Source organism: Rattus rattus, chromosome 18 (assembly GCF_011064425.1).
Source record: "Rattus rattus isolate New Zealand chromosome 18, Rrattus_CSIRO_v1, whole genome shotgun sequence".
Lineage (NCBI taxonomy): Eukaryota > Metazoa > Chordata > Mammalia > Rodentia > Muridae > Rattus > Rattus rattus.
In genome coordinates, this window is record NC_046171.1 from 225,225 (window position 1) to 242,043 (window position 16,819).

At 45.8% G+C, this 16,819-nt stretch overlaps 1 protein-coding gene across 9 annotated transcripts in view; it reads right to left on the reverse strand.

The window, feature by feature from the left end:
* Pcbp3 (poly(rC) binding protein 3) overlaps window positions 1-16,819 on the reverse strand; it is a 199,232-nt gene that overhangs the window by 133,706 nt on the left and 48,707 nt on the right. For all 9 annotated transcript variants that reach the window (XM_032888395.1, XM_032888393.1, XM_032888394.1 and 6 more), the window contains exon 2: window positions 4,649-4,744. The gene's annotated coding sequence lies outside the window, so the exon portion shown is untranslated. The remainder of the gene's footprint in view (window positions 1-4,648; window positions 4,745-16,819) is intronic.

The window sequence follows — 16,819 nt, forward strand, 5'->3', positions numbered from 1 at the left end:
ATGAGAGGAGGAGCCACTGTATCTAGCACCAGATAATTCTATTAAATGAAAGAAGAAAAAACATAATCAGAACACAAGGATCTGATCAGATGTTCTCTGTCCAGATGCAGGTGCTCCACCTGCAGATACCCAGGTGACACCTGTGCTAAGGGCAACCAGGTGGCACAAGCTGAGCCAGGCATGGGTTTACATATACACTGTATTTACATATACATATATACATACACACACACACACACACATCCATATACAATGCATTTACATATACATTGCACTGGTGGGTGTGTTCACACACCTCAGCACTGACTGACGTGAAGCCACTCACTCCAACAGAAACGTTTTTCATTAGGATAATATTTCTAAAACAGAAAGTAATAAGGCAAAAGGAAAGTGCTACACCTTCAGGGCACTTGAGGGTGGCACAGACAGTCGTATGTATAAGTTTCCTACTTTGGGGCATACAGTTTCCAGCATACTGCACTATTCCAACCAGCCCAAGCACCAAGAGTAGACACCTCTAGATATAGCTGTGTCCTCTATGTCTCACCAGCGCAAAACAGACAGCAACCTGCTAACAAAGGGGATTGTTTGAAGTTCCAACCTAACACCAGATGTCCCCCACTCTGGTCTCTGGCCCCCCACTCTACCACACCACACCAGTAGGACATCTAACGCACCTTTGGTTTTGCACATTTTCAGTGACACAGCTAATGTCGTCATGGGCTTTGTGTTTATGTCATGGCAGGGTAGGACTGAGGCTCCCTCTGAGGCAGTATGGTCTTCTGGGGCCTTTCCCATTAGGAAGGAATGAGCGAGCAGCACATGGCCAAGGATAGACCAGCACAGTAAGGGCAGTACTTGTGAACTGCCTATGGGCAGTTTTAGCCCAGCACTCCAAAGGCCACCTTGACGACTTGGGACTAGATGAACTGGTCTATGGATGGACACATCTGGCAATGTGGCACTTAGGCACTCACGGGTACCATTTTTGCTAAATATATCTGCAGCCGCTGAGATCTTCCTGGCTCGCAATAAAGAACTCCCCCAAACCAAGCAGACACAGGGAGGGCGACCTTGACTCCTGCAGATCTAGGGGCAGAGTATCTCATTACCACGCCTCCAAAAGCAGAACCGAGTTCTGCAGTGCTGACAAGGTTCAGGGGGAGGACGAGCTGAGGTTTAAAAGGGTTCCTACCGGGGGAGGACAGGCGATGGTGTTCCGACTCAATTCCCACCACAGATTCACTGGTACAATTACCATTTCTAAATAATTAGCACTCTAGGTCTCGGAGGAACGGAACGGGAAGGAAATAGTTGGCGATGAGCTTGTTTACTCCTCCAACTCAGAAAATAGCATCGTGAGGACAATGTGTGGCCATGACGCATCTGTGGAGGTGGAGGACGCAGACCTCAAAGAGCTATGGCCCGTCCCTCCATGCAGATATCCAGGCCCGAAAAATTCCTCCATGGGGAAGTTCAGTGCCTTGCCTACATCTAGGGAGGAAGGGTTTTTGTTGTTGTTTTCTTTTCCTATTAGATCCAATAGATCATACATTAGGTAGGTGTATATACTCATTTCAATTTTTTAATTAGATGGGTGGATTTTATTGATCATAAGCCTCCAATAATTTATAAAGGGGTTTTTGATTTGGTGTCAGCATGTGGACTTAGGTTAAAATTTTAAACTTCCTTGCTAGTACTGTCCTAGCTTTCTGAGTGGGTCACTTTCATTGCCAGACTCGGTCTTTCTGCCCACTCACCAGCATTGCCTAAAAATACATCTGCTGGATTTTCCAGACAACCTACCAGGTGGCAATCAGGGTCAGAGAAATCAGCTGTGCCCCGGTCTGCAACCGCTGGCTCTCTGTACAGCAGACCCTGCACAGACAGCAGGCCATGCACTCACACCCTGCTCTCCATAAGCACAGGCCATTGGAGGATGTGTGCCTGTCCTATGTGTAGAAGCCTTGGGAATTAAGGAATGCACAAGAAATACCCCCAATTCCCACACAGAAGTGCTGACAGAGGCACATTTTCTTCTAGGAAGTTTTCCATGCTTATACCTGTCTTGAAACAAAAACATGTCTATAAGGACTAAAAGACCAAGGTAATAGTTACAAAGTTATTCTCTAGCAATAAAAATATATGGTCTTTCTCCTGTAAACATAAAAGTGGCATGTGCCCATTGAGGAAAACTTAGAAAATTCAGAAATGTGAGAAACTGAGTAGCATTGATCCAACCTCCCACAGAGACATCAGAAAGCTTCAGCTGTACCTTCCTGGGCCCTAAAGATGATACCTTCCTGCACGTGCACCATACATACAGACACATGGGTAACTTTACATTGTAGTCACTATTTTTTACACATCTTCCGCATGTGCCAGTGTACTGGGTGTATATCTTCATGTCATGAGTCAGTTCTAAGAACACTAATTGCTACCTAATATCCCATTGTGCTTTAGCAATGCAGTCGCTCATCCACTTAAAATCCTCTTATTATGTGGGGCTATTAGATTGCTTCCATCTGGTAAGCAAGTTAACACTATCATGAGTATTTTCTGTACATAAATTTAGTATTTCTCTGACTTCATCCTAAAGGTAATTTCAGAAGGGGGGAAATTTCGAAGTCCATAAATGGTTTTTAAAGTTTCTCATATGCATGAACACTGAGTCCTCTGGAAACCTGATTTTACAGCCATCCTGGGACCTGAGATGATATTCTCAGGCTCTGCGTTTTATGGCCAAAGCCCAAGTATTACAAATCTGGGACAATGGTGAGTGAGACGGTGGGCGAGCCATGCGTGTGCACAGGCTCCGTGTCTGAATGGTAGGGTCAGCCTCACTCTGAGCTGGCAGGTAGCTATGCTCATATTGTGAAATATGGGCTCAACATCTGACTAGGGTACGCATGGCTGGATGGAACTGACGAGGCATGTGAGGAGTTAAAGACAGCTGCACCAAAGGTCCAGCAATGTAGCAGAGTACACTGTAGACGAGAAATCCAGGGACTTTCAAACTAGAATTATTTCTTAAACGAACCTGATCATAGTAACACAGGAGCGAGGATAAACATCACTGTGGCCTCCATCTATAAGGATCTGTGCCCAATTCTCAACAAAAGTAGTCTCCAGTAACACTCACGGATGCGCTGAGCCCATGGGTTCAGACTCTAATACTATGCCCACTCTCCACCAGCTGAAGGGGATGGGTACCAGGAAACAAGACGCCCTCAAATGTCTGAAGCTACCGCAAAGCTTCCACATAAAGGAAGCTCTGGCCGCATTTCGGTTTTCCCCACATGCAAGAGTATAAGAATCCTCTGTTTGAACTCTCATAGCTCAGACCCGACTCGAGGTCTCAATTGTGTAGAGTATGCAACTACATAGTCTGGCTCACCAGCTAGCTGGTCTAACACGTGCATCCCGCTCTCTAAAGATCTGAGAAACAACCTCTGGGCCTCTGAAATTATCTCTGTATCAAAACTACAGAAGGCAGCAGGAGGGTCTACTATGGTCCTACAAGGGTAGTTGCAAGGTGATGTATGCCAGCATCTCCAAAGATCTAAATTCAGCCATCAATCTCGTGATCACTCCATTTTTTGCTTGCCGCCACTGCCAATGTATAATTCACTAACAGTGACACATATTTTAAGCTAGTATGTACACTTAACTTATTGAGTCTTAAAGTACAAACAGTGAGTGTTCCAGGACGCTTGGATATTAAAAACCTTTGCCTCTCCTCAGCACTCTCTTGGCAAACTGTGGGTGCTGTGTCTGCTCATCACTTGCCCCTTACAGGCCACCGTCTCCTCTGACTGAATGAACTCTGACCTGTGCTAAGTTCTACCTTATAAATCTGGCCCTTTTTAACTCCCAGATGTGGTGTCATGGTTAGGAACAAAGGATTTGGTCATATTCTCTGCTTTGAGACTACAGATCTTCTTGGGGTTTCTCAATTCCTGATGCTATATACAGCAACTCTAGCTGCTCCCTCCCTCAGCTATGATGGACGGATAACTGGAGCCTTCCCCTGCAGACCCCTTTCTTCAGCATCAACTACAGGCCCGGACCCATTGTGAATGCTCAGCTAGAAACGCTACAAACACCACTGGTCTCCACACTTCAAACATGGATGCCCGGCACACCAACTGATAGCCTAGCCTCCCTTAGAGGAGCGTGGCTCCGGCCTCTCTAGAAGTTCTGACAGTAGTGGGCTCTCCACATCTACACAGGCTTGACCTCCTCAGCTCCTTAGAGTGTTTGACATTGTAGTCTGCAGTTCTATACTACATTCTTTCCCAAAATTTACTAACAAACTATACAACTCGCTTCCTTGTGATATTTATAAGCCCATGTGATTCATTCCGATAAAACACCTTATAGTAATCATATTATTTTTGTTAATTCTTAACTCTAGTCGTTAATGGATGGGAATGGAAGGAAATGATCACTTTCAGGACCCTCTCTTCCATATAATAATCGCTCTCAGCACCCTCTCTTCCACGTAAACAAAGTAAAATTCTCCCCAATCACCTGCTTAAGAACTCTGGAAATAAAAGGTTGGAGGAATCCAAGAGTCCTTTATTCAAGAACAACAACTAGATGGTGGTTAAGAACAGCACATGGTAAGAAGGTGTTTGTAACTTACCCTATTCTCATCCCCTTCCCAGGTTCGCCGAGAGCTCAGGGTCAGGAGGCAGCAGCTACCAGAAGGCAGGGCAGGAGTTCACCTCAGCAAAACCACCTACATTTGACAAGGAAGAATAGCACTCAGTAAGCGAAGCATCTACCTCCCTCCAAAAGCTAGAAAAGGAGAGAAACTTCAACCCCATTCAATCATAAGCAACAATAAATATTAGGATAAAATATGCGAACGAACAGAAAAACAAGACCAAAAGTCAGTGCCTTGCAAACAAAACAAAACTAAAGAAAAAAGAAAAACTAAAACCACTAAAATCAAGAAATAAAAGACATTACTACTAAATGTACAAAGATAAAAAAGAATAAGGAAACAGAATAATTTAAATCAACAAAATAGATGAAATTAATAAATTCCTATAAACATAAACGAAAAACAAAAACAAACAACAAAAAACCTAACCCTAGAAAATATAAACAAACTTGAAAACAAGTAAAGAGATTGAATTAGGAAAAGAAAAAAAACTTTCAGGGGCTGGAGAGGTGGCTCAGTGGTTAGAGCACTGACTGCTCTTCCAGAGGTCCTGAGTTCAAATCCCAGCAACCACATGGTGGCTCACAACCATCCATAATGGGGTCCGATGCCCTCTTCTGGTGTGTCTGAAGACAGCTAGAGTGGACTCATAAATAAAATAAATAATTCTGTAAAAAACAAAACAAACAAAAACTTTCCCCAAGTGGCTTTTTGGTAAATTCTCCCAAGTGTTTATTTTTTTTTAAAGGAACACCAGTTCTTCCTCAACTCTTCCAAAGAACATAAGGATAGATCATCCTCTTCTAGTCTATGTCATTTTATGAGGCCAGCAATATTCTGACACCAAAAACATTTTTAAAAAAAATCACAGAAACCTGAGACAAACATAGAGCCTGAGACAAATCACAGCAAAGCACTAGCAGATTAAATCCGGAAGTACATGTGGAGGATGATTCAGCATGGCAAAGTGGCATCCATCCAAAACTCCAGGCTTACCATCCAAACTGTAAGCAGTGTCACAGGAGTGGAAGTGTACAGTCCCATACTTACCCTAACCCCCCACACACAAGGCCAGCACTCGGGAGGCAGGGGTAGAGGTAAGAGGGTTTCAACTTCAAGGGCAGCCTGGGGTACAGAACTGAGAACTCAGGCCTATGACCCAGGGACAGCTCAGTGACAGAGCGAAGCATAACATACTCATCCCTACACTGTTGAAGTGATGTATATATTCCCACTCTTAACTTCTGTCCTTGACCTTCCTTTTTCTATTTTCTGTTAGCTTTTTTACTTGGAAACATGAACTTTCAACTTTATCTTTTTAAAATGCAGAATTTTAAAGACATCAATTTGATTCTGAGTACTACGTTTTCTGTAAGTCTTATTTATTTACCCTGTTGATCAGTTGGTACTAGATAATTCCACTATGACTTATGCAATTTGGATGATCTTTAATTTTTTTTCAAATGTCAAACACATAGGCTTTCCTTTTCTGGGATTTCACTATCATCTCTCACTTGACTTTTTGGTCAAAGAATATGGTCTGAATTTGAGATTTACTTAATGAGCAAATATAAGATAGATTTGTTTTTTAATGTTTCATATATTTCAAGGGATTATATATTTTCTATAGGCTACAGGTTTTGTATATGACCACATGACTGAACTTTCGGTGTGCCACTAAACCCTTCAATATTATTTTTATGTGTGCACGTGATCTACCTATTACTCTAAACGGAACACAAAGCTCACGTGATTGCATTTTTATCAATGTTTCCAAGTCAGTCAATTCACGTCTATGAGGATTATCACCACGTTTGTATGTAAGCATTCGGAATAGCTGGGGTTTAGTTAACAGATACAGTGATAGAGCACTGAACAGGGCTTCAGTCGGTTACAGACCACAGCAGCCCCATCAGAGTATAACGGAGCTGAGCCAGGAGGGAATTGCTTGAGCCTAGAATTTCAAGGTCAACCTGAGAAGTACAGTACAAAATAAATTATGAAAGAACTGAAAACTTCCTGTTTCCCAGTGGTAAAGCAACCACTTTCATGCCATAGCACACTCCTTACTCGTGTGTTGTGACGCTGATATAAACAAGCCCGCTGTACTGCCATTCACATAAGACGACAGCACAAACAATCACACAGAGTATATAATACCGCATAGGGACAACAGACTATGCTTATCATATTATATTTTTATCATGTTCTTAACATATACTGTTTCTACTTGGAAAAAGTTAGTTTACTATAAAGAAGCTTCAAATTGGGCTTTCGGGGTATTCAAGAAGAAGAAACTGTTACCATAGGAAGGGACACTGTTACCATAGGAAGGGACAGCGCCATGCATGTCATTTGCCTTGAAGACCTTCCAATAGAACAAGGCGTAGAACCTTGGGTGTGAACCAGGTGTGAACCTGTTGGTCACAATTGCTTTGGGGGTCATATATATCCTACATATCAGATATTTCCATTATGATTCACAACAGTAGCACAATTACAGTTATGAAGTAGCAATGAAATAATTTTATGGCCAGGGGACCAGCACAACATGAGGGACCGTATGACAGGGTCACAGCTTTAGGAAGATTGAGGACCACTGGTCTAGAAGTAGAAGACAGTAACACTGACGGCCATACTGTTGAAGGCCTAGGCTAGTGAATGTCTGGGTAGTTTGTTTTAACCACTTTTCCTCCCCAAAGAGCCAAGAGCTTTCTGAGTGGGAGATGAGAGTACAATTATTGCTAAAGAAAGAAAAACTCTGGGAAAGTTCATCAGGGAGTGTGTGCACAGGCCACCACCCTCACAGGGACAAGAAACACTCAGCATGCCCCTAGTCACCAAAGCAAAAGCAAGCAACGTCTGACCAAGTGGCCCTGTACATGTGACATTCTTGCAGTCAGGTAGCAGACTTCCTCTGAGCTGACAAAGAAAAGACTGAAATCTGACACTGAGCAAGGAAGGTCTAGTTTGCTCTAGTTATAGCTTGGATCTAAAATATTCGCTGTAGTGAGAATTTTGATTTCTTTTTAAAAAAAAAAAAAAACAATTATGTTATGTGAATGTTTGTTTTAATCCCAGACGTGGGATGAGAGGCTGCTTCACAGCAGGTGATTACGATTTGCCTCGTGCACTAGCAGGAATGTGATTTTTGCCAGCTGCAGATCGTTTAATTCTGGGAACTCTGGAGAGGGTATAAATGGGAGAACCCAAGAGAGCTGCTGCTTCCTCAGCTGCTGCATTCTCTGGATTGCTGGATATTCTGATGATGAAGATTGGATTTGTCCCAGGAATCCCCTTTTCCCTCTAATCTCTCTCTCCTACCTAATGTTGAGGGACTGGAGAGGAATAAAGGTGGAAAAGGAGGAAGAGGTATAAGAACCCAATTATAAATACACACACACACACACACACAGAGAGAGAGAGTTTCCTACAAGCTTACATATTTCAATATTTGGTCCCGAGCTGGTAGCATTTGAAGGAAAAGTAGAACTTTTAGAAGGTGAGGCCTAGCTGTGATGAGTGGAACTCTAAGAGGGTGGGCCTTAATAATTACATCCTAGCCCCATTTCCTGCCCTCCTATTTCCTAATCTGCTTAGATATGAGGAGTCCCAGCAGAATGTCCCGACACCATATGACAGACTATGCTCCACTTTGCTTTCTGTTATGGTAATAAAACACTGAACAAAAGCAACTTGGGGAAGGAAAGGATTTATTTGGTTTATTCTTGTAGGTCATGGTCCATCACTGACCGAAGTTCCAGTGGGAGGTCAAGCAGGGACTGAAGCAGAAACCCCAGAGAAGTGTTACTGACGGGCTTGCTCCTAGGCTCCTGGTCATCTGCCCTCTTAAACAGCCGAGGCCTGCTTGCCCACCTGCCAGGGTGTGATGGTTTGTATATGCTCGGCCCAGGGAGTGGCACTATTAGAAGGTGTGGCCCTGTTGGAATGGGCGTGGCCTTGTTGGAGTAGGTGTGTCACTGTGGGTGTGGGCTTTAAGACCCTCATCCTAGCTGTCCGGAAGTCAGTATTCTGCTAGCAGCCTTCAGATGAAGATGTAGAACTCTCAGCTCCTCCTGCACCATGCCTGCGTGGATGCTGCCATGTTGCTACCTTGATGATAATGGACTGGACCTCTGACCCTGTAAGCCAGCCCCAGTTAAATGCTGTCCTTATAAGAGTTGCCTTGGTCATGGTGTCACAGCAGTAAAACCCTAACTAAGACACAGGGATGACCCTACCCACATTTGGCTGGGTCCTTCTACATCATACCCACAGTATGCCCATAGGCCAATCCGATGGAAGAAATTCTTGAACTGAGGGTCCCTCTTCCCAAGTGTGTGAAATTGACAGCCAAGACTAGCATCACAAAGTGCGTGCCTTCAGACAAAGCACTATCTAAAATAACTCTTCCTGCCAGTAAGTTACTTTACCAAGGTGTGGTTATTTTTTTTTAATTACAACTGCAATGCTTGGTGGTGTTTGTCAACGCAATCTACAGTGACGAGCCTCTAGACACATAAGAGAGTACCTGGGGAAGGTTAGCCTCCGACCACGACTGGGATTGTCTTGATTATTCTGAGGTGGGAGGGCTGGCCCTAAAAATGGGCGGCACTGTTCTTTCGGCTTCGCCTCTGGACACCACAAAAGAGGAGAAGGCTGGCTGAGCATAGTCTGCCTCACCCTCTGCTTCCTGACTCCAAGTTCCCGCTACCATGACCACCAAGCTCCCCGCCACGGTAGACTGTGGTTTTGAAGCATGAGCCAAAACTAACTCTTCCTTAAACTGCTTTTGCCAAGTACTTTCTTACGAATGCTTTGTCCATGTATGTGTCTATACACCACGGATGTGCCTTGTGCCCATAGAGGCCAGAAGAGGGTAACAGATACATGACGGGAGTGACAGGCAGTTATGGGCTGCCATGTGGGTGGCTGGGACTCAAGCCCTCATTCTCTCGAAGTGCAGCCAGAGCTCTTACCACTGAGCTATCTCCCCAGTCCTATTGTCTGAATACTTTATCATGGCAACAGGAAAAGTAACAACGACAGCATCACAAAACAGCTAACAGAGCACTTCATTGGCAAAAGTCCTGAGAGGAGCTGTGGGAGCAGATTTACAAATAGGATCCCTCTCCAGCACAAGGATCTACTTGGGACAAAAGTGTGTCCAATCATGTGTCCACGGAGAACGCAGTGCAGCTGACAGTCACATGCCACTGTGCTTTTCATCTCCACTACCAGAGATGGCGCTGCTGTGGAAATAAGGCCCCGGGGGCCTGTTTGAGATGACAGAGTGGAGGTGGGGGGACACTAGAGTCCTACCCACTGCACACTCCCAGCTCAAGCCATGCAGGCGGGACTCTCCTGAAAGGCGGCAGAGCAAGCAGGGAGTCAGGGGTGCAGGCACATTTTCAGGGAGTCACACACTGCAAGGAGAGAAGTCAGGCTCGTAGATAGCTTTGATAAAAGGTTAGATGGAAACCTCCACCTTTGTAAGGTGCAAAACCAAACATGGCCTCCTCCCAGGTAAAGCAGAACTATGCAAAAGGCAAGGTTCTGCTGACATGTGGACAGAAGTGGGCATACAGTCTTCTGAAGGGCAAACTTGGCAGGGGGAAGCCATAAGCAAGGTCAAAGGCTCGGCCCAGCTTGGATGGAGCCCCAACCAAACTAAAGGGACACATGGTCAGCAAGCTGTAGAGGCAGGCTACAAGCCAATGCTAGAGATACGGAAAGAAAGACCAAGGCACCAGCCAACGGGGCTTTGCTGTAAAAGATCAAAGGAGGCCAAGTTCAATGTCAGAACAATAGTAGCATGATACGATCTGGGAGAGTCTAGACATTCACCCCCTAAATTCTCCTGACCTATATGTACTGCAAAGGTTCAATAGCATGCAAATAAATTACACAGCAGAAGCGAGCTCACTAGAAATGTGTAATCATAATTATCGTAGGCATCAAGAGCAAATTAAGCTAACTGACCACAGAACACTGGCAGGAGGAGACTCAGAGGCAAATCATCTGGGGGAAGAGAGGCCCAAGAGAATCAGTTTTCAAAACTGGTCCTCCAGATAAAAACCCAGCAAAGTCAGGAAGCGGCACACTAAAACAACAAGCTATAAGCTTATACCTACAAGAACTAAAATACAAAGACAAACCCTGGGAGGCATACTGAGCAACACCAACTCTAATCGGCGGGAAGTGAGACAGACGTGGGACCACTGAAAGATAGCTGGACAGCTCCGTACAAAGTAAACATGCTCTGACCATAGCACCCCACCATTTTGCTACCTGGAATACCCCCAACTGAGATACATTCTCACAAAGACCTATACACAAGTGTTAATGGTATCTCTTGATGGGTAAGTGGGTAAGCAGGTGGGGTCCAGTCATAGAATTTTATTTGCAATAAAAAGACATGAGCTGACTAGCTACGAAGACACAGATGATTCACAAGTCAATAGGTACCACAGGGGAAGAAGGCAGTTTGGGAAAGTTCCGTTTTGTGTGACTCCCGCAATATAACACTGGAATAAGCAAAATGAGCCGGAAAATAGATCAGTAGTTAGCAGTGACTGGAAGGGGGGGTGGAGCATAAGGAATGTTAGGGCAGTAAGACTGTCCTGTGTGATACTGTAATGACAGTTATAAAGATACAAAGCAATTAACAAGGATTTATAGAATTTTACAGCATTAAATATAAACCTGATTATGTGAAATGTTTACAGGAATAATCCAGAACATTGGGGCATCATCCTAAGACAGAATGTGGGATCTGACAATACAGCCTTAACTACCATAAAGAGTAAAACTTCTCGGGTTGGGGATTTAGCTCAGTGGTAGAGCGCTTGCCTAGCAAGCGCAAGGCCCTGGGTTCGGTCCCCAGCTCCGAAAAAAAAAGAAAAGAAAAAAAAAAAAGAGTAAGACTTCTCACTAAAGGGACCCCACTTACGGGCACTGTAGGCACTGCACTCATATGGTACATGGGCATATATGCTGGCAAAACACCATACGCAGAAAGTTAGGGGTGGTGGGGTGTGTGTGTGTGTGTGTGTGTGTGTGTGTGTGTGTGTGTGTGTGTGTGTGTTATATCTGGTGTGTATGTGTATGTTGTTTGTGCAATGTGCGTGTGTGTGTGTACATGTTGTATGTATGTGTGTGTGTGGTGTCTATGTGTAAGTTGTATGCATATATGGTGTGGGTGTGTATATATGGTATGCACGCGTGCATCTTTCAAGAACAACAAAAAAAGGGCGTATGAGAAACCATCACCTCCAGGAAGGGCCTGAAGAGATGGGGATTACCTGAAATGTGTCCCCCGAATGGAACCTTAGAAAAGGAAAGGACACGAGAGGGAAACTGAGTAACCCTGAAGAACAGATCTTGGTAGTAGTGCCTCTGAGATGATGGTGACCAGGACAAGTGTCCTTTGCTGATGTCAAATGACAACCTGGGTGTGGGGGTGTGTAGATTTTCTCTTTAATCTTTGCAATGGGTCTAGAAGCTTATAACCCTAAAGTAAAACATTAAAAATCAAAAACAGCATCAAAGAAAAAGTCCCTGTCAACTCCTAGAGGGCGAAATGCAACTTTTTCACAGCAGCATAAATTCTGAAAACCTGTCACAGATGACAGGGCAAAGGTGTGTCCACAGGGGAGGTGTGTCCAAGTGGCAGAACAACTCTGAGCTGTTATCTGGGGCACTGAGTTACTTGTAGTATATTTAAGAAGTCGTATTTCGGGGTTGGGGATTTAGCTCAGGGGTAGGGCGCTTGCCTAGGAAGGGCAAGGCCCTGGGGTCGGTCCCCAGCTCCGAAAAAAAAAACCAAAAAAAAAAAAAAAAAAAAAAAAAAAGAAGTCGTATTTCTCTGCCATGGTATGGGGTGAGCTTGGTTCTAAAGAAGCAAACTATATAACCGCTGACTCAAAAATATTCCTTAATTCCAATGTTGAATATTCAGCTTAGGACACTGAATATGGAGAGAGAGAGGAAAGAAAAAGAGAGAGAGAGAGAGAGAGAGAGAGAGAGAGAGAGAGAGAGAGAGAGAGAGAACTCTTCCGTTAGTAGGTCATAACCTCAAGAAGCCCCTCTTGGTGAGCGCCTGCCATGTGCGCGCTCTTCCTGTATACCGCTATAATACCACTATAGTCCTCCCACCGACTCCACACTTCATCCTCAGGGTCCCTCTGCCTATAGCTGCGCTGCTCAAGGTGTGCCCAGTGGCCCTGCCACACAGCCACACCCATCCGCAAGCAGAGCTCTCTAAGCAGTAACCTCTCCTTGAGTGGTTCGTGCAAAGCCCCTACAGGGACAAAGGGCTCTTCCTACCAGAAAAATATCAGGCAGTGGCGTCTGGAGTCCGTCTTGAAACCGGGCCAGGGCCTAAAAGCTTCCAGAGCTGTATGAGTCACACCCATCAATATGCATTAGTTTGGGGTGGTACCCTTCAGTTGTGTTTCTGAGCCAGGAAGGGATTAACCCTTTCGTTTCTCTATCAAACTCTCTGGCGTGCTGTGCTGACTGGCTTTCCTGGCTCTACTTAAAGAGACTGACTCTTTTCCCTCTCCATAATAAGTTAAGCTACGTTTTACAGATGGTTCCCTCACTTTATGTCCTGAACATGTGAAGTTCTGGAAAGACGATTCCAAAAGTCCTATAATGTCCATACCACAGGTACTGACTTATTGGTTAAAACTGTGTCCCAAATACATCCCACAAGCAATTTAATCTGGGCAAGACTCAAGACATCAGATTCCCTCTGACCCCTGCACATACACCTCCCCCCACCAGGTAGTGGACAAGCTTCAGGACACCTTCAGGATGACCAGAACATGACTCATCTCCTCGGTGAGACAGGCTGCTGCAATATAAACAGACACACACACACACACACACACACACACACACACACACACACACACACACACACACACACACACACGGCACTAAAGATGTGACCCTAAATATGCACCTTTTCCACAGAACCAGTCACCAGGTCTATAAAGAGTGTTGCTCATGGAGACCTAGGAGGAAGCATGGAGAAGGAGCAGGGTTCAGGCTTCCCTGAGCCAGGCTCACCTTCTCCGTCCTGTCATTTCCAGTAAACAAGGGCTCTGAAGTCAGAAGCCTAAGGAAAATCAAGACCCAGTGAGCTGGCCCTGAGGAACCCACACATGTTGGCCGGAAGCAGAAGCAGTGTTGAGAGGATGCTGGGATGAAGACGGGGCTCTGGACCTATGCAGACAGTTCAGCACAGGCTCTTGACGCTTCCCCACCTACACTCTTCCCCTCTCTAACAACAGCAAGCAGGCAGTACACAGGGAAGCAAGGCGAGGCCCCCTCCTTCAGAACCTCCACTGCACTTGGATATCATGACCCTAATAACCCGAACTGTACTTGGCAGCCGCCCTCTGGAGCAAATCTGATTACGTCTGCAGAGGATCATGTGTCTGAGCCAGAGCCTCTCATTGAACGGACAGAAAACGTGCAGGCTCCCGGTCCCCGTATCTCCTGGATCTAGATCTCGATTTTTAAAATTCGGGAGACGGGCTGGAAGTGATAGCTCGGATTTTAAAGCCCTGACTGCTCTACCAGTCAATTCCCAGCACCAACATAATGGCTGACAGCTATCTGTAACTCCAGTTCCAGGGGATCCAACACCCTCTCGTGAACTCCGCAGACAAGGTGTGCACATGGTGCACAGAAATACATGCAGCAAAAACACTCACACAAAATAAAGCTCGGCAGGATCTTGTACATGTTAGGGTTTGAGAAGCTCTGGCCTCTGAAGACAAAGCCACCATCCTTTTGGGGGCTTCCACTGGTCTCAGTGCACTGCTCTTCAGATGAGTGCCCTTCCTCATTCCTTCCCTTTCCACTTTGTCTTTCCCTTCCTTTCCCTCCCCTTCCCTCTCGCAGCCAGGAACGTGCACATTCAGGTACCAAAGTGGGCAGGGGTGAGCCTCAGAGCCAGCGCCAAAGCTTCTGAGATCAGACAAGCCACCCTGGCCTCACAGCCATAAACGCCTCCAGCCATCTCTTACCTGCCCCTTCAGCTAAGGGACTAAGATAAGAGGCCTCCTCGCGCCACTGCTTGTGCCCCCTGGACCAGTATTTGTTCATGAAGCTAAAACCATCCTCATTCTACAGCACTGACAAGCATAGGAGGGACAAGAGGGGAATTAGGAAGAGAGAGGAACAAAAAATGTTGGTAAAGAACTGGGGAGCACAGAGAGGCAGGGAAAGGGAAGCCTGCATTGTCAGGGGAGTGACCATGTTTAGGACTCCGCCCTATAGATCAATCAGTGGATTGAAGACAGGCAGGGCAGACAGAGTCGCCAACACTCCCAGATGCTAAGGTTATGAGGTCACACCAGTGGCTATGAGCCCCTCCCCCAGACATTCTGCCTTTCCAGGCTGGAGCACAAGGCAGAACCCCCCACTCCGGGAGCTATTCTACTCCAGGGAAAGAAAAGACTTGCTTAGGCCCATTGCGTCCATGTTCTTGCAGCCATGGGGAAGGTGGACCTCTAAATATGAATACAAACTATGCTGGCAACTGAATACTACATGATGGTAGTCTACAATACATACAAGCAAACCAAATTTCACCAGTGTTCACTGGGCATGCTCTGTGCTCTCACTTCCGGGTGGACTCGGTAAATGACAGTGGCCAGCTCAACATCTTACTTCTGCCGCCTGGGCTAATGGTGGCAAAGGTCAGTCAAGGATGGCTTGCACGCTGGTTTTGTGTGGCATGTAATTAAGAATGGTCTGTAGGCTTTTAAAAAGCTAAAGGGGGAGAGGGGAGTAGATGAGCATTCACGTGACCACACAGAAGCATATGAAGATCCTTGGTCCTGGTGGTCCCAGATAACCGACGTCTCCAGGAGAGGCCTACTTTGGCAGCCACTTCCCCTACAAACCAGTTCTAGAAACCCCTTGCAATGCCTTAGAAAGTGAAGTTAGGTAGACGTGGGCTGTCAATTATCCCAAGAATCTCAAAACCAACCAACAAACAAAAGCAGCCATTAACTGTTGGTCTCTGAGGAACAGCTAGAGTTCACTGTCTCCATGTCCACCGAGGATGGTCCAGCCAAGTGAGGAGGCAAAAGAGCAAAGGGATGCATCTCTACGCAGTCCAGTCTGGGTCGAGCATCGACCGCCCTGACTAGGAGACCTCTACTTCTTGGGATAAAGCCCTGAGCTCGTAAGCGGTCCCAGGATCAGTATAAACAGCAGCTTATAGAAACACAGGAAAGAGCTGCGCCCTCAGGAAGCAGCCTAAGAGCATCCACGCCCCGTGCCCACACAAAGCAGCAGCAGAAGCAGAGCGCTCATAAGGAGGACTGGCCAGAGAGCTCTCCTCACACCCAGTGAAGTGGCCCTCGGGACTCAAATCAGTGCTCCAGAGCAAACAGATACGAGCACTGACAGACAGCTTGGTGGAGGTTAGCTGGAGACCAGGTTCCAGAAACCCAAGAAGGCAGCATTTGGTTATCTTCAGACCCAATTGCTCTAATGTATTCCGCAGACGGCGTTCTCCGAGCTGTACACCTGCACTATATCACACCGCTCTGTAGGTCATTTGGCTCACAAAATTGATTTAGGAGAGATTATTCAATTCCATTTTACATTTCATGTTGTGGAGCCGTGCCAGCAGCAACTGCGGTTCTTGGAGAGGTCAGGAAGCCATGGACAAGGCGATCCCTTACCATCGTAAATGGAACTCCATATTCTCTTATGAATTTCCTGTCAGTCTTCGAATTACTTCAAATACAATTGCCCTTCACTTAGACAGTGTCTTATGTCTCCAGTCCTGCCTGTATCTGTCCCCTATCCCATTTCCTCCTCCATTGCACCCAGCACTCTCTCAGATCTCCTTGAGGCACCTGTCTTGGGGACGGTGACGGGGATGGGAGGGGCACTTCCGGCAGCCTCTCGGCAGTCTGCAGCTAGATCCTCCAAACAAAGGCTCATATATCTTGCACTTTTAAAAATGTCTGCTTCAAGGGGGCCAGTAAGATGACTCAGCAATAAAAAACACTCGCTACTCAACTGACAATCTGAGCTCAGTCCTCCTTAGGCAGACATGATGGACAGAGAGAAATTATTTCAACAAGCTGTCCTCCAATCACACAGCAAACA